This window comes from Pteropus vampyrus, unplaced genomic scaffold (assembly GCF_000151845.1).
Source record: "Pteropus vampyrus isolate Shadow unplaced genomic scaffold, Pvam_2.0 Scaffold83, whole genome shotgun sequence".
Classification (NCBI taxonomy): domain Eukaryota; kingdom Metazoa; phylum Chordata; class Mammalia; order Chiroptera; family Pteropodidae; genus Pteropus; species Pteropus vampyrus.
Window position 1 is genome coordinate 4,378,919 of NW_011888864.1, and position 22,641 is coordinate 4,401,559.

At 35.4% G+C, this 22,641-nt stretch overlaps 1 protein-coding gene across 5 annotated transcripts in view; it reads left to right on the plus strand.

Moving 5' to 3' along the window:
* Positions 1 to 22,641, plus strand: part of FGF14 (fibroblast growth factor 14) — a 580,805-nt gene that overhangs the window by 190,603 nt on the left and 367,561 nt on the right. The gene's annotated exons all lie outside the window — the stretch shown is intronic.

Genomic DNA, 22,641 nt, shown 5'->3' on the forward strand with positions numbered 1-22,641 from the left:
GTAGACAGTGTATAATTGAGTCATGTTTTTCTGTTCATTCTGCCAGTATCTGCCTTTTGATTGGAATGGTTATTCTATTTACATTTTATGTAATTATTGATAAAGTAGATTTACACCTGTTTTTTTTCTCCTTGTGTTCCAAATATCTTATTTTTTTCTCTACTTCTCCTATGTTCTTCTTTTGTGCTAAATAGATCTTTCCAGTATAGCATTATAAGTCTTTTATTATTCCTTTTATTGTATTTTTAAGTTATTTTCTTAATGGTCACTCTGAGTATTACAATTAACATCTTACTTTAAAAATCTAGTTTGGCTGAATACCAACTTAATGTCAGTAGTATACAAAACTTTGCTGCTGTATAGCTCCATTCCCTCCCCCTTCTTTGTGCTCTTATGCAATATAAGTATAAATATTTATACATTATAAGTCAATCAGCACAGTATTATAATTATTATTTTATTCAGTTACCTTTCAAATGTAATTAGAAGAAACAGTTATAAACCAAGTATTTATATTGTCTATTATATTTATCTATATTTACCTTTATTGGTATTCTTAATATTTCTACACATGGATTCTATTTATTAATTAGTGTCCTTTTATTTCAGCCTGGAGATTTCCCTTTAGTATTTCTTATAGGGTAGGTCTATGAGCAAGTAATTTTCTCAGTTTATCTGGTAATGACTTAATTTCTTCTCCATTTTTGAAGAGTAGTTTTGCTCTATATAGAATTCTTGATTGACATTATTTTTTATTTAGAACTTAACCATAATGACACCTTGACCACAGACTTCTGGTCTCCTGAAGTGTGAGAATATAAATTTATGTTGTTTATGCCATTCAGCTATGATATTTTGTTATTGAAGTCTGAACAGACTAAGGTCTCTATGGAAAGCTCATTCACTAGATTTTCCCAGTAAGTTTATTGTTTGCTCCAACCCTCAGAGATTTTTGTGTTAAACAAATACTATTGGTTGCTTTTTGACAAATACCCTTGAAAAAAGATTGTTTATAGAAGGTGATCTCTGAGTCGGGTGAAATAAAGAAAAGCCCTACTAGTGAAGGTATCTAAGAAACTGCTAGACAGGTCAAAAATAACAATAGCTGGTAATGGTGCTTTAGGGAAGCTTCACACTTGTTCTGCCTTATCCATTGGCTTCTAGACTGCTGATTTTCATGATGATCATGTTTGCAAAGCTACTGTTTTTCATTGCTACCACGGAGCCGGTGAGAGAGGAGGGGAATAGGGCAAGTTAAAACACCACAAAGCTCACTGTTCTTACTGAGATCCAGCTGTCTTTCTTCAATAGACATTGAATTGGATTCCTCTGTTGACCAATTTGCAGAGTTCTTAAAAAGTTGATTTTGATAATATTGCTAGTTTTCTTATTGTCTTCATGGAGAAACAGATTTTTAGAGTTCTTTACTCCCATGTTCCTGTAGTCTCTCCCACCCAATTAATTTTTGATGAATATATACTTTGAATAGACTTTGCAGTTGCCTTTCTACCATTGATTTTACACTTTTCTATGAATGTGAAGTTTGTTTTGGAGCTAAACCTACCCTCAGATCCAGAGGTAACCCCTGGTTGTTCTAATTCAGCATTCTTGACCTCAATGCTATTAACATTTTGGGTCCAAAAATTGTGTTGTGTGGGGCTGTCATGTGCTTTGTAAGATCTTTCACAATATCCATGTACTCTACCCACTAGATGCCAGTAACATTCTCTCAGTTGTGATAACTGCAACATTGTCCAAACATTGCCCAATGTCTCCTTCAGGACAAAATTGCCCCCAATTGGCAACCACTGTTCTAACCACATTAATTAAAAGTCTCATTGTTTTAGATACAATGATTTATTCACATAAAGAAGGCTTATGTATTAAAACATATGATAATCTATTAATCACAGTCATTGTTTCAAGAATGGAGGTGTAACCAATTCAAGCTAAGGAAATATGAGAAGTTCCTGGAAACAGCAAGAGGGAAGGTTCTTTTTTTCTTTCTTTTCTTTTTTTCCTTCTAGGTTGGGCTTTGTGAGGATGTAAAATCTCCTGGAAATCCAACCTTAGCATGAAGCTAATATGACACATAACATGTGCCTGGCACACAGTAGATATTTAAAGTTATTATTACAACACAAATGAGGCCTATGCTATGGCCTTTGCTTTTCATGAGATGGGTTTGGGAACCCCAAGAGTTCTATTCAAATCAGAAATTCTAGGATTCTATTTCAAAAAAAAACTTCAAAATATTTAGACTTAAGTCATGATATAAATACTAGTGTTTCTCAAACAGAAGTATATGAACATTTTCCAAGTGTGTGTGCGTTCCCCCAAAATGATCAATTTTATAATTTCATTTTGATTATAGTCTAAGAAAAAATAATATACGCATCTTCTGAATTACCCGGAGCTCTAACGTATAGTCATGCAATTTCAGTACTCACATTTTTTATTATACTGATCATGTAATTAGCATGAGGGAGTGCTGTTCATCCTAGGTTAATGGGAAAAGACTAGAGTTGTGCTCCATATGTAACTCAAGTATATGTCTGCACATGCTCCATATGTGCATTGCATGCATGAGTCAAATGTGTGCCTGTATGTGCACTACATGTATAACTCAGCCATGTACCATACCAGTGAGGATTTCACAGAAATTTGAATAGAGAAGATGTTGAGAAGATTGTATCTATAGATATGTCAAACTTTGTGCATGTGTACTATCATATTCATAACCTAACATTTTGTTCTTAACTTCCTAGAAGTTAAGAGCAAAAGATTTATAGTCTAATGCAATGAAATTCTTCAGGCTTATGCAGAGAGAAAGTTTTTCTTTCCCTGACGTCTAAGAAATTAATTGGAGGCAAAATGTTCCTAAGAATATAGAATAGAAGAGAATATAGCATAGATATTTTTTAAAGCTTTTACATAACTATTCAATTAAAATAAATCTGAAAAATGAAAAAGAAAAATGTCACATTATGTGGCATATAGTTTGAGGGGAGGTTTAGAAGTTTCTTATCCTAGAAATAGTCTTTTTGAATAATTTATTCTGTCACCTCTTAATTTCTCTTCCCATTGTCTGATGGTCTTTCTGAAATCAATAAATAAAATTATTTTCCACTGACATATTCTTATCTTCTCATAGACATAAGGCCTCAGAAGTATGAAAGAAAACAGATGACAATAGTTCCCTTTTATCTTTTTTTGTTTTTCTTATTATGGTAATTAGTTTAGCTTTATATCCTTTCTGAGCTTGAAGGTAATGTATGTAATTTTAGAAAATTTGGAAAAACATGAAGAATCAGAAAATGTATGTTTATAATTCCAGCAATAGTAATTTCTTGGTGTATTTATCTCAATACATTTTTAGCTAATGTGAGAACATATGCTTTCTTTACTTGGCATTTTTAATATTATGTTATTGAAAAGCTTATGTTATTGAAAAGCTTATGTTATTGAAAAGCTTATGTTATTGAAAAGCCTTCATTTTTAATGGCTATAGATACACTCTGGCTTTTTCAACCATCCTGTTTATATTGAACACTTTGGAGATTTTCAGTTTCTCATTCGTTGTGCCACTCTTCTTCTGTACATAACTTTCTGTGGGCACTTTTGCTTGTCTTCTTATAACTACCTTATGGTAGTTTCTAAGAAGAAGTAATAGGTCAAAAGACATAAACATTTTAAATTATTTTGATAAGTATCACAGTTGCTTTTTTAGTTTCATACCAGTTTATACTCTTTCGGCAATGTCTGAATGCATCTAATTCACTGGGCCCTCATCTTCATTACTGTTCTTTTTAATTCTTTGTTCATTTGATAAGCAAACGTTGTATCATGCTGATTTAATTTGAGTTATTAAAGAAAGATAGACCATTTGTTTTGCTCATGTGTACTAGCCATTTATCTTCTTCTTTTGAAAACTCTCTAAATCCTCTTCTTACTTTCTCTATCATTATTTATCACCACTCTACCTCAGAAAAATAGAATCATTTCAGTCATACAGTGTGAGAGTCTAAACGAGCATGGTCCAATCCCTCACTATACATGAGGGTCTAGATGGGTGTATAACTGCTCACTATACGTGTGAGTCTAGGGACTGGACAACGAGCTCTTGGGTACTTAGTGACATGTGCCTATATGCCTCCTGCCTGTCTTTATTGCTGTTCTTACCCTTCCTTTCATTTGTTCCCTCTCTTTCTTCCATACATCTTTCCTCACTATTTTGTTCTCTCCTCAATAAAAAATTTTTGACATCCTTGAATACTGGGGTTAGTAGGCTTCCATGCATCTTTGGAAATAGAAATCTATACTTTGCCTTTATTCCAGATTGTCAACTGTGCCATTCTGCCCTTCCCTTACATGTTTTCACCGCCCCACAACAGTTCCACTATGTATACATGTAAGGGACTATGTGTATAGCAGGGGCTCCTTTACTGAGAATCCTTTGAGACAGAATCCTAGTTAGTGAATAAGAGTCCTTCAGAACTGTGCAAAGAAGCCTAAGTGTTGTTTTCATTACATTTCTTTACATTTACTTTAGCTCTTTTAAAGACGTTCAGGTGGTTAAATTTTACTGAACACTTTCTATGGCAAGCCACCTGGGCTTCTGTGTGCTTTCTCAATCAGTTCTCAAAGCAACACCATGGAGATGCTGTGCTCCGTATTTTACCTCTGAGCTTTAGGAAATTGTGGCCCACGTGTGTTAGACTATTTTCTCACTGTCACATACCTAATGAAGAAAGTGGATTTGAATCTAAGTCCGACTGATTCTGAAGTCCATGCAAGGCCTCTCTGCTATATTTCTTGAGCTATCTGGCAGTGAGTGGGTGGGGATATCTCAGTTTGTGCATGTTCTTTGCTAAAGTGGCACGCAGACAGACTCATGTGGGGTGGGATTGGGTTGGGTGAAGTGGGGTGAGGAAGGTGGGAAGCAAATGTCAAATGCACCTTCTGTTCCACAAGCAAATGGCAAAGTTCCTTGAGGAGCAGAGGCAAGTCTGGGTTTCCTGTTCCCAGGCCATGATAGGTGCTTAACAAGTATTTGTTAGTGTTTGTAATGAACGATGCTTTCCTTTAAGCTACCATCTTCTCTCTAGTAAAAGCAGGGTTAAGTAGTCTCTAGGTCAGGGACAATCTGGCAGGTTTATCGATCTCTTCTTAATGATTCAGCCTGTCTTCAGCAATTCATTTACACCTTCTTAACTTCTAGTTCTTCAAAATGAGGCTAGCAAGCTGCAAATAATGTGATTAAGATGAATAAGTTTTGAACTCTTTGAACAGATGATTAATAAGTAAAAGCAGTGTTACTCATTATCTAATTCAGAATTTCTGAATTCTTACACAACCTTAAGGGAATAAATTCTGAACACACTATAGGTGAGCTTCATTTTCCACATAGGAAAATATTATTTTTCCTGTCTTGCCCATTCCTATAAAACATATGGTTTTTATATAGTGCTTCGTGGGGCCAGTGCTACAGAGCTACCTGTGGGAAGGAATGGTGTGTTATCCATCTCTCTAAGACTAATGGGCTTGAATTTGTCTCTGGAAATAGAGGTGAATATTCTGACCCTTGACTCATATGGCATATCACAAGCTACGCAAATGAATTTGTAAAATGAATGATTATAGTCATAGTAAAATTATGTTTTTTTTAATTAGTTTTGATATCTATGATTATATAACTCTATACAATAAATCAGCTTCTCTAATCTGAACTTCAGTAAACTATTTAGCAAGAAATATTGAGAAATGAAAGATCTATATTTTAAGTATTTACCTTTTAACCAACTTGAAACTTGCTAACACTGAAAACTAGAGGTCAGCAAACTTTGTACAGAGCCCAATAGAGAATATTTTAGGCTTTGTGAGCCAAGATGATAAATCAAAGACGTGATGTAGGTACTTATATAACAAGCGAGAAAACAAAGTTTCACAAAACTTTATGAAATTCAAATAATAATGATAATTGAGTTCAGTTTTTTTATAACACAAAATTATTATATTAGTTTTCTATTGCAGCCATAACAAATTATCAAAATCTTGGTGGCTTAAGCAATACCAATTTATTATCCTACTATTCTAGATGTCAGAGGTCCAACACAGGTCTAACTGAGCTAAAACCAAAGTGTTTTCAAGGCTGCATTCCTCCTGGAGGCTCTAGCGTAGAATCCGTTTCCTGGCCTTTTTCATATTCTATAGGTTGCCTGCATTCCTTAGTTCATGACCCCCTTCCTCCATCTCCAACGCCAGCAACATAGCCATGTCTCTGCTTCCACCGTCACATTTTGTCTTCTTACCACAGTTTTCTACTCCTAAAGATCCATGCGATTATGTTAGGTACATTTGGATAATCCAGGATAATCTTCCCAGCTCTAGTCCGCGAATTAGTTTCCTAGGGCTGCTGTACCAAGTGTCACAGTGGGGCAATGGGTGGCTTAAAACAACAGAAATTTATTCTCTGATGGTTCTAGAGGCTAAAATTCTAAAACCAAGCTGTTAGCAGGGCCATGCTCTCTTTGAGACTCTACATAGAATCCCTCCTTGCCCCTTCCTAGCTTTTGGTGGTGGCCATCATCCTTGGTGCTACTTGGTTTGAAGCTGCAACACTCCAATATCTGCTTCTGCCACCACAAGATGTTTTCCCTGTGTGCCTCTGTCTCTTCTGTCTTCCTTTCAGGGCACCAGTTATATTGCATCAGGGCTCACTTTAATGACTGCATCTTAATTTGATTACATCTGTGAAGACTATTTCCAAATAAGGTTGCATTCACAGGTACTGGAGATTAAGACTCAACATATCTTTCTGGGGACAGGATCGAACCCATAACACTCTGTAACCTTAATCACATCTGCCAAATCTCTTTTACTGTGTAAAGAAAATATTCACAGGTTTTTGGGATTAGTGGGGGAGGTCATTATTCTTCCTACCACACCTTCTTGGGAGATAACGTTTGGTTTAATTGAGGTTCTTAATTAGTGTTTCCTATTATCAAATTGATTGCAAACATGGAAAAATCATTCTAAACTATGAGTCATACAAAAAACAGGTACAGCTTGGATTTGGTGTGTGGGCTCTAGTTTGCTGCCTCTTTCTTTAAAAAATATTTAGGCCAAAACCTATAAGAGTGTTACTAAAAATATCACTTAGTATAATGATAAACATGATTTGAAAACTATATTAGAAATGATAGTCCCAGTCTGGCTGGAATACATATGTGGGAGAGACCCAAATAGTGAAATGGACCCATTAGAGTAACTTGAACAAACTTCTCATATTTAAGCTGCTTAATATTTATCATTGATTTATTTCAAAGGAATGCTAATATCGTACTACCTGTGTATATTTCTCCAGGCTAATATCTGTAATTCAGCAAAAAATTTCATGTATTAAATATATGTTTCCCAGGCAGTTATTAGTAAGATGGATAATATGATCAGGCCACCCACTTAGGAAAAATTCTACTTAATTAGTAAAAGTATATTTATCTTCTATAAAATAGCTCATCTTAATTGGTATTGACAAACTTCACTATTTGGGCAGAATTACAGCATGGAAATGATGATAAACAATCCTAATTAATGTGCATACTATCAAAAGAAAAGCATTATCAATTTCAAATAGTGTTTTTCAAATAAGGAAATTATGTCTTTTACATTTAATTGGCTAGCCCGTGGTCTTGCCTTAAAAGTCAATGTTAAATAACCTCTCTCAATATATTTCCATGGAAACTCTATAACCTTTTGCCAGAAACACATTTGGGTTTCCATTGCATTAGTAATAAAATGTGAAGTCAGGGTGGTCTAATTGGAATTTAAAATGTTAGGTAAGGATGAGGAGGAATCATATTTATAAATCTGATCATGTTTCACTGGCAAGTATATATTAGAATTCACATAACATAAAGAAATAAAACAATCATAAAGGTATTTTGAAAAGGAGTATTTGAGCTATGATCTGCTTGATTCCATTCATAAGGCTTTCTTGAGGGAGGAATTACTATCTTCAAAATTTAGTTTTATATTTGGCTCTTTTAAATTTATTATTTAGTTTCACTCTTGAGAGTTATCACAGAAGAGGGATAAACAACATGATCTTCGGAGCCAGACTGCATGTGTTTAAATAGGAGATCTGCTATTTCCATGCAGGTCACTTAACCTCTTTCATTTTTTTAATTAAAATTTTTTTTTTCATTTAGAGTTGACATATAATATTACATTAATTTCAGGTATACAATATAGTGATTAGACATTTATATAATCAACCCAATAAGCCTAGTATCCATCTGACACCATACATAGTTATTACAATATTATTAACTATATTTCCTATGCTGTACTTTACATCCCCGTGACTGTTTTTATAACTGGCTATTTTGTACATCTTAATGCCTTCCTCTTTTTCATCCTCCACCCCGCCCCGCCCCCTCCACCTAGCAGCCATCAAAATGTTCTCTGTATTTATGAGTTTGTTTTTGTTTTGTTTGTTCATTTAGTTTTTTAGATTACACTCAAAAAATTAAAAATAGAACTATCATATGACCCAGCAATTCCACTTATGGGTATTTATCTGAAGAAATCCAAAACACTAATTTGAAAAGACATATGTACCCTTATGTTTATTGTAGCATTATTTACAATAGCCAAGATATAGAAGTGGCCTGAGTATCCATTGATAAATGAATGGATAAAGATGTGGTACATATATATATACGATGGAATATTACTCAGCCATATAAATAGAATGAAAATTTGCCATTTGCAACAACATGGATGGACCTAGAGGGTATTATGCTAAGTGAAATAAGTCAGACAGAAAGAGACAAACAATCTCTTCAAGTCTTGATATACTTCTCTGTGAAATGGGTATAAATATAGTACCTAAGTATAAAGTGTTTAGGAGAGTTCCTGGCATGTAATAAACATTATATATGTGCTATTTGCTTGATGATGATGATTATTATTAATAGTAGTAACAGTAGTAGTGGGTTGTTGTTGATGGTTGTTGTAGTAAGATTCACTTTGTTAATGAACATATCAGTTATGAAACGCGGAAGTCCAGGGCTGGCATAAGATCATGTAGTGCCCAACCATTGAACATAACATCAGGTAGCTCAAGAGACCCCTGCTTATCATGGAAACGCTTGAACCACGACTGAAGGAAACCTGTTGGAGAGAGAAGGCAGGCTGTCATTGGCACCATTATGGGGACTATAAGCATACTGGGGGACAGAGAAGGCAGAGATGGAGCTATCCTCTGCAGTCATGTGGGCAGCACTGATTCTTAAGGCAAACTGGATATTTCCCCATGGTATCTTTATTTCTTTACCAGTTGCTATAGTCCCAGAGAGTGGGGATTTCTTTTTGCAAACCCTCTTCTGTGCTATTTGATATGTGGTTGCACTATTTCCCTAGGTTGCATTACTGAATTCCATTCTTCAGGCTACATTTGGGATTTGTTTTAGCTTTCATTCCTTCTTTTTTTCTTTTTTATGTTCTTCCTTAACATAGTTTCCTTGGTATTTCTTTCTCATCAAATTTACTCTTTGCACCATATCTGGTTCCCAAGAGATACATAGATACATGATTACAAAAAGTGAATTAGATAAAAATCTCTGTATTTGAGTTTAAACTATTATGGCCAATGCAAGTTAAAGTTAAAATAACTAATAGTTGAGTACTCAGTAGTTATTTTGCAGAGCTAGGGGTTTTAGTGAAATTGGTGACTTAAAGCAACAAAGTCAGTTTTTAGTAGCCATGGGAGCAATGTTTTACATAATGGGAGGATTATGATTTGGTTTGCAGAGGTTTGGTTTTCCAACCTTCTGAGCCATAATAGTGTTTCTGTAATCCCCATTGGCAGTTGTTTACCTTTCCACAATCTTCACTTTGCTTTCTTGTCAACCTAGGTAGAGCAAGGGCACTGGGTTTCAGGCATTCTTAAAGTCAAGATTGGACTAGGGAAAGGAACGAGTCAATCAAAATGCCAGTGAAGCCAGAGAAGCTGTTCGAGGAGGCTTTGACCCTATATCTGTGCTGGAGATGAAGTTGTGATGTTGGGGGATTGCTGACTTAGGATGTCCATGTGTGGTGCGATGTGTGCTCTCAGGGGAGGCACGGGGCTTGAGCTGAGAGACACTTGCTATGTGTTGGAAGTAATGGACCAATATCATGGCTTGTCTTATTTTCATATGTGTTCATTGAGGATATGATTAATTATTTGTCTATTTCCTTTAATAACAGATTAAACGGAGTATAGTGATATTAGCTCTAATGAATACATTATAAAATGAAGGACACCTTTTTTCAGAGATGAGAGTTTTTCTTCTTTATAATTTCTTCTGTGTCATACTTACCTTAAATAGCTCTTGGTGATAGACAACCCCTTGCACAAATTTCAATGAGCCATAAGATTCCTGAGAAATCACTCAAGCAGGCGTTGAGAATTCTGCATTTTTTCCCTGCAAATAACTTGCTGACAGAACGGGATAGGACATCAGCAGATGCAAAACTAGAAAGAAGAGGCAATGCAGAAAAGGAATGATGTTTTGAAAAATTAATAGTCCCTGTGGCACATATTAATTGAAAAAGCTAACGATGTTCCTTGAGGAAAAGAAAGGAGCACTGAACATTCTACTTTTAGTAAAATGAGGGGTTGCAATCAAGAGAACGACAGACATGTCAAGAACCAGTGGCAAGGACGCTGCACCCGAAACCATTTGACATCATTTGAATGTCCTATCGGACATTACACGGCTTCCCAAGGGATCCAGATACCTAGAGTCAAGGTTTGGCTATCTTCTCTACACTATGAATGAATAGAAAATATATCCATTGTATAGAAAACTTGAATCTTTAAAATTGATTTGTTTTATTATTGAACTGTAAGCTCCACAAAGACATTTCCCATTGACCCAATATCCTTAGTAAGAGTCAATGGGTGAGCTTTGGATTTGAGCTGAGTAGATCCAGGTACTTGTGCACGATTCACCCTGCATTCCTTCATTCATCAACTCAGTTATAGTTCCGTTGCTGTCCCTGTGAAGTAGTAAAGGCTCTTCTCACAGTTGACTCTTCCTTTCTTAAGACTGACGGAAACAGTGCGTGGTGAGCACTGAATTAAAAATGAGGGAATAGTTAAAAAATCCTTGCCTACATAGCCTCAAATATATGTTTTTATTCCTTGTTTATGCTTGGAGCTATAGGATACTTTGGATTAAGTAGATCTGCGTAGATATTGTCTGGAGTTTGTGTGCAACTGATCTGCCCAGTTTTTCTATCTTGGTACTTCTCAGCTAGCAGAAGATTGGACTGTTTAGTTTCTGTGTCTGCCTGTTGGTAAACATTAAATATCATCCCTGCTTGGTAACTGGCCTAACTAAGCCAAGAAATTTCCCTGATAGTGTTTCCAGAGTTCTTGCTAATTTTGCCCCGTATTAGCAAGATATCTCTAGTCACAGGCAAAAAGTGCAAGTGTTTTGATGGAGAAAATATCCGTCATATATGAACAAACAAGGGCCTGTCAGACTGATGCCCTTCAGTATGAGTTAAACACATCGGAGAGAGGTGTGAAGAGAAGGCCGAGCTGGCGGGGCAGCAGCCATAGGGCGTCCTTAAGACATGAGGTGATTCAAGGGCAGTGTAGAAGACTAAGTGAAGTCATATCAGGAGGCTTCGGAACATTTTTCTGGAATGGCTGACCAAAGTTCTCTAGCTGATTCAGATTCATGTACCAGAGAAGTGTAGATGTTCATCATTATGTTACCAGACTAGACACTAGGCTAACCTCAACTCACTTGTTTTTCTTTATCAAAACTTCCCGATTTTATCTGTTAAATCTGGCCTTACTGTTCTTATGCCCCCCTTAACCTTTAAGGGTCTATAATCATGGGCACCCTAATAAAACAGTATTGATGGAAGATCATTCCAAGCCAGACTGGGGAGAGGCTGGGTTATTTGAGTAGAATAGATTTGTTATAAATCACTGGTAAGAATTGATTTAATATTTATGTTTTTCTTTCTGAAATTTGATATAATTATTTTATGATAATGTCTTAGAAACATATAGGTTTAAGTTGAAAAGGTTATACTTCTTGGCAAAATTTATTTTGAAATTTCTTTTAAAATATATAATGTAGCAAGAAAAAACCAAAAAACTGAGACAAAGTTTGTATTTTTATTTACTGAAGAATAATTGGAGGGTGGGCAGTCATCAGCATATGGGGGTGTCTTGTGTTTCTTAATAGGATAATCACTTTATCCAAGACTCCAAGACTGACATTAAAAATGTTTTACTGAGTGGCAACATAAATCTTTTCCACTATTGATAGTTTTTTTATTCAGCAACACATATAATCATTTTCAGAATGAAATAAAGAACTTTCTTTTGTAAAACTACTCATTGCTTGCAATGATTTTATTCATTTTATTTGTTAAATGTTTATTCATGTTTATTTGTTAAAATATATTTAACAAATAGTTAAATGTATTCTCAGCAAGATTAAAATGAGAAATGAGACATTAAGACTTGCTGTTTTTATTTTCTTCCGTGTATTCATGTGCTAAAAATGAAGGTTAGACTTTTAGTCTTTTCTTGGAAAGATTTTCCAAATATGGAAAAATTAATTTGAAGCAAGAGTCTTCCTTTTACACCTAGATGAAGAGTCTGATGTTAAAAATTACATTATTATTTGTCATTTCTGATCAATTTGAGTGCTTAATTATCTGATTTCTTGAAGACACTATTAGCTGATCTCTTGAATGCTTTACCATGCAACCGTTCATTCATCAGCTAAGTCATTGTTCTATTGCTATCCTTGGGAAGTAGTGAGTGTCTTGCTTACAGCTGATTTTTCCTCTCTTACTGACATGGCAACAGTACATGGAAAACACTGGTCTGAAAATGAAGGGTGTATTAGTAAATCACATCTTTATGCAAGTATTTTTTTAAATGCACATGTCCACATTGCCTCAAATATTATGCATTTATATCCCAAGTTTATGCTTGTTTTTGGGCTATAGGATGCTATAAATTGATAGTATCATATAGTTTCATTTTCATTAAAATAACTTTAACAAAACCACTTTAAAAAATGCCTGTTTGCATTTTTAAAAAATTTTCATTGTTAATGACTTTTATATATTTTCTTTGAATTCACTATGCTCTGTAAGTTATTTATATGAAGCCTTTTGTAAGAGAAGTGGTTGAAAATGTAGATGCAGATAAACCAGAAGTTATAGCAAAACAAGTTTTAAAAGATACAGTTGTAGATTAGCTGTGAGGAGCATAAGAGAAACAACCCTTATTTTCAGCCATTACACAGGCTTACATTGGGTTTGTATGGTCTGAAAGAATATAATTCTGGGTAGCTGAATTTCACTGAAAGCTTTTTTTTTTTTTAAACAAACAAACAAACAAATAATTACTGAGGGACTTCTTGACTTACCTATAGTTTAAAGATAACAAAAGCTGCCTTAAATCATACTGTGCTTCTTCTGTATTTGTCTGTAAATGGCTTTCTCTATAAGTTAGACCATAACAGCCATCTGCTTGGGTGGAGGGTAGAAGTGGTAGCATTGCCATGAAAGAGAAGGATGATGACAACGATGGCGACAACAGCAGCAACAAGGAGAAGAAGTAAAAAAAAAAGTAAAAAGAGTCATATTTCTTATAATAGGATTTTTATGTCTTCATCAAGATAGTGTATATGAAAGCCAGAGTTTATCAGAAAAGAAAACTATGATCTAAATATCCTCACCTCCTCCTTTAACACACCAAGAGCCAATTATATCATTGAGCTTTACGGAATGCTCAGTGATGGAGAAGAATGTGCCAAAGAAGAGCAGGTAAGCCCTCGGTTCTTGCTTCTGGCTCAGCCCACCATTATAGGATGAATGGGGACAAGGATTTTGCCCCTCCATACCTTCATGACATCGTGTCAGTCATACACCCACAGGAACATTAATGTTCTATAACTGTGCTGTTCAGTTTAGCAGCCAGTAGCCACATAAGGCAATATAAATTTAAATTTAAACTAAAAGAATTCAGCGCCTCAGTTTCACTAGCCACACTTTAAGTGCTCAATAGTTACCTGCGGCTGGAGTTTACTGTGTTGGACGACACAGCTCTAGAACATTTCCATCATTGCAGAGAGTTCTACTGGACAGTGCTGGTCTATAGCTTCCATTGGGAAGCTGAATTCCTGACAGAACTTCCTCCTATTAGCTAGGACAGAGTTTACTTGATTAAATTACTTTTGCTTGGGGCTTTAAAAGCAGTGTTAGATCAGTTACTAGGAAATAAGAAAACTATCTATATGTAATATATATATATATACTTTTATATATGTAATATAATATATGTATTCACACTGCTGCTCAAAGATTTCAAATCAATATGTATTTTACATATGTATCGATATATATTTATAGATAAATAGATGATAGATTTGAACATCTTTGAGCAGCAGTGTGAATTTGCAAATTTTCTCATATAACCTTAAAGAATTGAATTATTTCTTTTTCCTGCAGAGGGCCTCTTGTTACTTTTGCTTTCTGGAATGTTTTATGCAATGATGGTTTCCTCTCCTTTTATAACTTCCCATATGGAGTTTATTATTTCATTTGCACTTAGTTCAGTTAAGAAACACATGTAAAACTTTGTCTAATGATCTGATCCAAGTATTGTCCTCAGGGGCCTGAGTGAAACTGGCTCCTGAACCAAGGACACATGTCTCAGGGAGGTTGGGATGATGATCAGGTGTTGGGTAGAAGGGGTGACAGAGAGACCAGAAACAATAAAAATGGTGAGCTCTTGGACTGAGGATATTAGGAAAATGTCGTGAAGCAAGAATAAGGGCAATGTAGCTCCACAAATGAGGTTGTGAAAGAGCCAAGCCTATGAATGAGAGCAAGCTTCGTTGCTTAAATGTGTAGCCCCTTTAGCTACCTAAAGATTGCACATCTTTCTTAAATCCAAAGATGGGACCTGGAATTAATGACAGAGGAGTAGTCTCAATCTCAGAGAAGTGAAAGAGTAAACTGTGATTGTGTATTTTTCTTCCCTCTCTCTACATTGTTCCTGATACACTGAGCATCTAACTCTCTAATTCTTCGTGTTATTTTCTCAACTATATTGTAGTGTCTTAAGCTTATGGATCAGTAGCTTACTGCTCTGGATCTTCCTTGGCACAGGGTACATATTCAGTGTGTGTTTGTTGACTGAAACAGTTCAGGAAGGGAGCAGACAGGGGTTATTCTCTCCTGGGAGCCCCCTCCTTTCTTTCCTGAAGCTTTCTGAAATGTATTCACTGGATTTGTTTGGCTTCCCTTTGTAGAACCCCCGTACCTTAGCACAGCCGTGGACAGCAAGAGTCTGTCTTAAGCAAATATATTATCTTGTTGATGCCCTTAGCCATCATCAGAAGTCAAAAGAGGGTATCTTGAGATCCTCGGATAAGTAGCTCAAGATCCCCATCGCCTCCTCTCTGGGTTCTTCTTTTAAAAATTGCCTATCTTACTCCCCTTCTCAAGAACATTGTCATGGTTGGAGAAAAATAAACAAGGGATGATAAAATCCTGCCTAAATCAATTTTAAGGCAGATTTCCCCAGCGATAAAATATTAATGTATTTTAAAGAAATGACATTTGTGTCCATGGCTTATAAGGAGGTTAAAAAAACACAAACTCCAACTATTATTGTGCTATGTACATTGGATTCATACAAGGCTTTCTTAAAGTATTTTTCAGTTCCTTTAGACAGTTTTGCTGCATTAATCAAAGGGTAGCTGTGCTTTAAAACCCACCATTTAGGCTCTGTAGGCTGTATTGATGTAGCCCCAAGAAAAGAAATAATTGCATTGGTGCCATATTTCCCCCCACACTTTGGAGGTCTTATCAAATATATGCTCATTGCTTCTAAAAATAAGAATACGAAAGGAGTTTCTGGCTCCTTTTTACACAGCTTTCCTTTTTTTTATCTTTCTGTTTTTCTTTTTTTTTCTTTCTTTTTTTCTTTTCTTTTTCTTTTTTTGTATGTGATAAAGAGGGCAGAATGTGTTTTCCCATAACAACAAATATATCTCATTTTATTCCCTGTCACTCATCTGGGCTATCTTAATGCAGCGGTAATGTGATAACTGTTTATTATTCAGGTTGATTTTAAGTTATGAATATTTCTGCTGTCAGATTAAACATCAGATTTTCAGAATATGTTTTGCACAAGTTCATTTAGGTGCAAAGTCCTTCTTTGGTGGCATAATTCTCATAGGAGAGAACGACATTGACTATTAGAGCTGAAGCGTCTAACTTAACATTTAAAGGAATGATTTTCACAAGAGGAAAAATAGCATTCTGTGAAAATTGGGTTACATTTAGAAATAGAAAAAATAATCTTATCTTTACACACAGCATGTCCAAGCTATGTCAGAATTAGCAGTAGTGTCAAAGGTAAGGATATATGAATGACAGCTCCCTGAAAATTGCAATTGAGTGTGATCAGGACCAGCTTAATCTTCATTGTATGTGCTAATAACTGAGTAAGAGGTCAATATTATTTATATCTTAAAGTATCAGGTCCTATGCACTTGAAAATGTGACATATATCATTAAAATCTTATTGTAGAAAAGGGGCAGATAATTTCTTTGTAAGTACAATATATAGAAGAGTCTTAGCATTTAGGGAATTAAATTTGTAACTACTGTGCATTTTGAGTGTGACTTCAAAGTTCCATGATATATGATAACTTGTATCTTTTTGAGATCCAAATTTGAATCTTGAGTACTTCTATCCTGGTACATAGGAACAAATCTCTTAGCTCTAAGTGATTACCACTTATCATCTTCTCAAACATGCTTTGACTCTTTGCTACACTGCTTAGCATAAGCCTCCCCAGTAATTAAAAACCATATTTTCTTTTTTGGGGAAAAAAGGCAAGCTTCAACTAGAAAGCCTGCTCTTGGGTGAGAGGGATGGAAGTCATTAGCTCATCAGGTTAGGGTATTTTTTTATTATTAAAAATTTTCAGGTCTACGGCCATGCCACCCTGAACAGGCCTGATCCCATCTGATCTCAGAAGCTAAGTAGGGTCAGACCTGGTTAGTATTTGGATGAGAGACCATCTAAGAAAACTAGGCGTAAAAAATAAAAAATAAGGGATTGTAAGCTGACAAGGTCCTTGCAATCTGTGAGGTCAACCAAAGGTTGCCTCGCCTAAAAAAATAAAAATTAAAAAAAATTATTGGGGTGACATTGATCAACAAAATCCAACAAGTTTCAAGTGTACAATTCAACAGTAAGTCACATATATATTGCTTTATGTGTTCACCGCCCACAGTTAGGTTCACTTCTGTCTCCACAGATTTGGCTCCCTTTTACCCCTATCAACCTCCACTCCCCCTTCCCTTTGGTGACCACTAGTCCACTGTCCATGTCTGTGAGTCTGTGTTTGTTTGTCATGTTTGGGTATTTTTTAATGTGGATGTTCAACAAAGTTCCAGGAGACAGCTATTATAAGTATAGATGTTGGTACAATTTACTGAGGGTGATCCCAGGGAGCTGTGAATGACATGCTGATGGTCCAATCAACATAGCGTTGGAGTTAGACACAGATCTTGAAGAAGGAGTGCAATTTGATGAGACACTTGGGATTTGAACTCTTTGCCCCACTGCCACCATCTATTTTTTATTTCTTCATTCTCCAGGAATTGTTTGCATCATAGAAGAACGTATTTTCTATTGGATGCTAAAATCAGCAACATTATGTAAACATAAACTTTTATGTTTAATAAAAAGCATTAGGGGTTTTTAAAGGATAGATTGTCAGTGATTTGCTTCACATCTTTACCCATGGTCTTTGTAAAATAACTGAAATTTTGGGTTCAGGGTTTTGAAGCTAATTTTATTGAATGGATTCAGTGGCTACATTCACTAAAAGGCAAGAAAGGTAAATTTCTTTTTTTTTTTTTGGTGCATAATAACCTGGCTCTTTTATTTATTTAATTTTATTGACCCATTTATTGAAGGATTAAAATTCATGATTTTTTTCTCCTACAAATTGATTTCTCCTTAAATATGTTTAGCATCTTCCAAACCATATTTTGAAAAAAAATCTGGTGTTTCAGTTTCTAATATTTTAATAAGGATTCTCTAATGGACTTTTTAGAATTTGAAGCTCTTTGCAACTGAAATCCCATGTATATATAGCTGTTAACTCAGCGGGTTCAATGTATCATCTACTTTTCACACTTAATTTTTGCTAAGGAGTCAGATAGCAAAGGAGTGAGAATCAATCCAGGTTGAATGAATCCAGGTTGAAGGTAGAAAATCAGAAATTAGAACTCCCTGACCCAATGTTTTTTGTTTTGTTTTGTTTTGTTTTTAAGTTTAAAAGGTAAACTATTAAAAGTATTGCTTGGATTTTCAGTAGTAGTAGATTTAAAGAAAATAATCTATGTATGCACGACAAAAAGAACAGTCATGGGTGGCTTCTGTTTAAAGATAACTTATTTAATAAATATTGATAAACTACCATTGAACTCATGGCCAACAGTACTAAACTCATACCTGAACCAAGCTTATCCAAAACAGGTACTTCCTCTGTGAGGCACTTCACAGTTGTCTTGTGTTTAGGAACACTAGACAGCACTTCAACATTATACTTGGGGGCCGTTTTAAACAGTGAAATCACCAAAAAAAAGAAGAAAAATTTGGAAAACATGACACTAATAGACCATGAAAGGAACACTTGTTTACAGTATAAGCTGAAACAAGAAGTCAAAGTTCAGTCTCGGCTGGGAATACATATAGCCGTCGGGTGACTTTAATTTTTCTCTACTCTGCACATGTCTGCCAATGACCACACACGTGCAGCAAGTATTGATTTTGGGAGTTACAAATAAATTTTAGTGAGAAGGTAAATTTGCATATATAGAATCTGCAAATAATGAGAATCGACTGTATTCCTTTTTTTTTTTTTTCTATTCTTACCATCACCTTGTGATCTAAATCCCGGTCATTCAGTTGTAGGTTGCTGCAAAATCCCCTCACTAGTCTTTCTCTTCAGCTTTGTTTCTTATGTAGTCTCCCTTCTTGCTATCATCAGATTAATCTTTCAGTTGTTTGTATATTTTCACTGTCCTTTGCAAATTTTAAATTAAATAAAATATTATCCTGGCATTCAGAGACTTTCCGGTTCTATATTTTTCTCACATTGTATCTTACTTCTCTTAGGCCAGTACTATCTAGTAGAACTTTCAGTGATGATGATGGAAATGTTCTGTATCTGCACTGAACTAGTGACATGAGACTACTGAGTGCTCAAACCATGACCAGCATGACCAGGGAACTGTTAAAGTATTATGGCTAATTGGACTCTAGCACCAGCCACTGTATTGAACAGCATCAGCTTCAGTTATTGTCAGTTATTAGGAATGGTCTGCTTGCTCTGTCCCAAAGACGATTTACAAATTTCTCTCTCTTGCCTTTACCCATGTAACTTCATCCTCACCCTGTTCCCTGTCCTGGTCTTTATTGCCTGCTCTCTTCCTCTTTCCCTGTTTACGTTCTACCTGAAGGAAACCACCCATGACCCACTCCCTCCAGGTGGAAAGGAGTCCTAACCTTTCTGAATTCTCAAAGATATTATTTCGTTGAAAGTCCATTTTTCCTAACGTGATGGCGATGTCTTTAAGGGCAAAAACTTGAAATGTCTGCCTGTAAATAATAAGGGACATTTTATTGGCCAAAGCAAATCATCTGGCCACTGATGTATGATCCTCCTGCACGGGGGACATCAGAATAGTTGGTAATGAGTAATATAATTTGCAACAAGAATTAGCTGGTTGTGAGGCTTTCACCATTCCCCCCCCCCCTTTATTTTTGGAATATCTTCATTGACCCATCTCTGCATCTCTCCCTGCTCCAGACTGTCCTTTAAGTAGCCCCTGGAATGTTTTCCAGGGTTGCGAATCTGATCATTTCATTTCTCTGCACAAAAGCCTTTGAAGACTCCCCATTTTGTATATGGAATTCCTAAACTCCTAAGCTTGTACTTGTGAATCTTCACAGTCTGGCCTCATCTTGCTCATATTCCCACTGTATACTCTGTGCTTTTGCACCCTGAATTGCCTGTCTTTGGAACCAGCCAGATCACCTGCTAAATACTTATCCTTGATAACTATCCTGCAGAGACCTAGCCCCAAGTGACCTCTGAGAATTATTGGCAGCAACCCTGAGCAGAGAAGTGTACCTTCTCTGTTGTTTCGATAAGACACAGTACACACCTCTTGTGAGCATTTCTTAAACTGATAGTATTCATGGGTTTATATATCTGTCTTCCCATTTGCTCTGAAGTCTTTCAGTCACAGAGCCTTGACACTACTTTACTCATATTTATAAGCTTGGTTCCTAGTATGGTATCTATCACAGACGATGCTTAGTATATCCTTCCTCTATGGAAGATGAATAGCAAAATCCCTGATCTGGTAAGATAGGGCATATTATACAAGATTTTGCATCTGATGTGTAATATCTCTTTGTTAGAAGATAATTTATAAAATCAAAACAGAATGGGTATAATACCCATTAATACCCATAAACTACCCAGTATGCTCTTATTTATCATCACAGAGTTTATCTGAAAAAGGTTATTTGTGGAATTGGGCAGAAAAACGTTTAAAAGTATTTACATTTATTGGGATTTTTGTCTGTGGGTCTGACACTTGATGAGCTTTTTTAAAAAGAAAAATGTTCCATATATGTGTTCCTTACATTCAGGGAAACTTTTATGAATCTTTCCATATGAAATATGTGGATGTATGTTAGTTAACAATATAGTTATTTATTTAGAGGCAAAAGCAGATATGTTTTGCCAAGAATTAGAAATATTTACCTTATTCTTATCGTCTTTAGCACTAACCTATATACAAATGAGAGGGACACCGCTAATCACTGCTATTGACCAGAGAAAATTACCTGGGCTTGTAACATCGTCTCAGAAAAATCTTTACTGAACATATAATAGAAAGAAGCCAGGCAGCTTCTCATACACAAGGCTGGGGCACAAACATGGATCATGCGATGGCAGTTTTGATAGCTTTCTATCCACAAAAGAAACCCAGGGAACCATAGCTATCATTTCCCAGATAATTACTCTCTGTTATTTCCATTTTAAATAAAAATTTATCCTCAATTAACACATAACAGCATCTCATGTTACATTAGGAGATGCCAGAAACTTTTTATCAGTTATATTTGAAGATCAGGACATCTGTCCAATAATGCATATTATATTACTAATATTTGATAAATTATTTTGGTTCAAGCCTTTATGATACCTTTAATGATGCAAAATGCTCATTTATAAGATTAGATATTAGTCTCTCTTCTTGCATTTTAGGTAAAACAATTGATTTTTTTAATGTAATCTTTATTTGTATTAATTGCTTTGGAAATTTGCTGTGTGGACTTCATAATGCCAAAGACCAGAATAAATCATGGCTGCTTTCGCCAAAAATCTGTTTTTCTAAAAGCTTTTTTTTCAGTTGCTTTCCAGTAAATGTATCTCTGTGATCCATTCTTATAATTTATCACAAAATACCTAAAATAGCAGGCTTTGTTCAGTCTCTGACCAAGAGATTCTGTGTTTGCTGAAATTTCAGTTGCTATTTTTCACTGTTTAAAAGCTGAAATGTGCCACTAACTAGCTTCCACATAGTTCCAAGTGAAGTAACCTCCATCTGATTCCAGTCCATTCTCTTAGCATCTCTTAAAAGCCAAGAGATACATACCTAAAAATCCCTGTGACTAAGATGTCTTACATGTGTCGTGTTGTCATTGTCTCATTTAGTTTTTACCTTTGGATTCTAAGTTATAGATGGTATTGTTAAATCAGAAATGCTCAGAGAGATATTTCTTGAATAAATACAACTTACTTTTAGAAAAAGAGGAATAATGTAAAATTATGATTTTTCTTGATATGGAGATTAAAATCAACGTCCAGATTGAGCAATATAATTCACCCATCCATTCATTTTCCAATTATTTTTTTAGTATCTTCTAGGTGAACTAAGCTGGGAATATAGTGATTAATTAAACAGTCTCTGCCATCATGGAGCTCACAGTCTTACTGAGAAATTCTTAAACACATTTCTATTATCTGTATTTTAGAGGGGGGGAGGCAGTAATATGACTAATGGAAAGTTGGTTGCATAAATATTGATGTTTATAACTAAAATATTATTAAATATAAAAGAATTTTTGAAGATTCCTTCCCTTTCCCCACCTCCCCATAGTTATTCTTTATTTGAAGAAGACGAGATAACATTGACTGTGTAACTGTCACTTGCATGAGTAAGCATTTGCTCCCTGGGAGGTTGGGTTTGCTGCTTTTCCATCTCTTTAGCCAGATGGACACCAGAGATACAGTAGTGACAAGACAGTCACAGTAACACAAGTGGAAATTTTACTTTGAGTATGGCAATGATTCTTTGTTTAAAGTGAAGAAAATCTCCCATAGAAAAACAGACATGGAATTCTAGCAGCTGCCTTTTCTTCCTTTCTTTCATCCTTCTTAATTTATTTCTTTTTACTCATTCATTTACTTCTTTAAAACATTTATTTAATGCCTAATA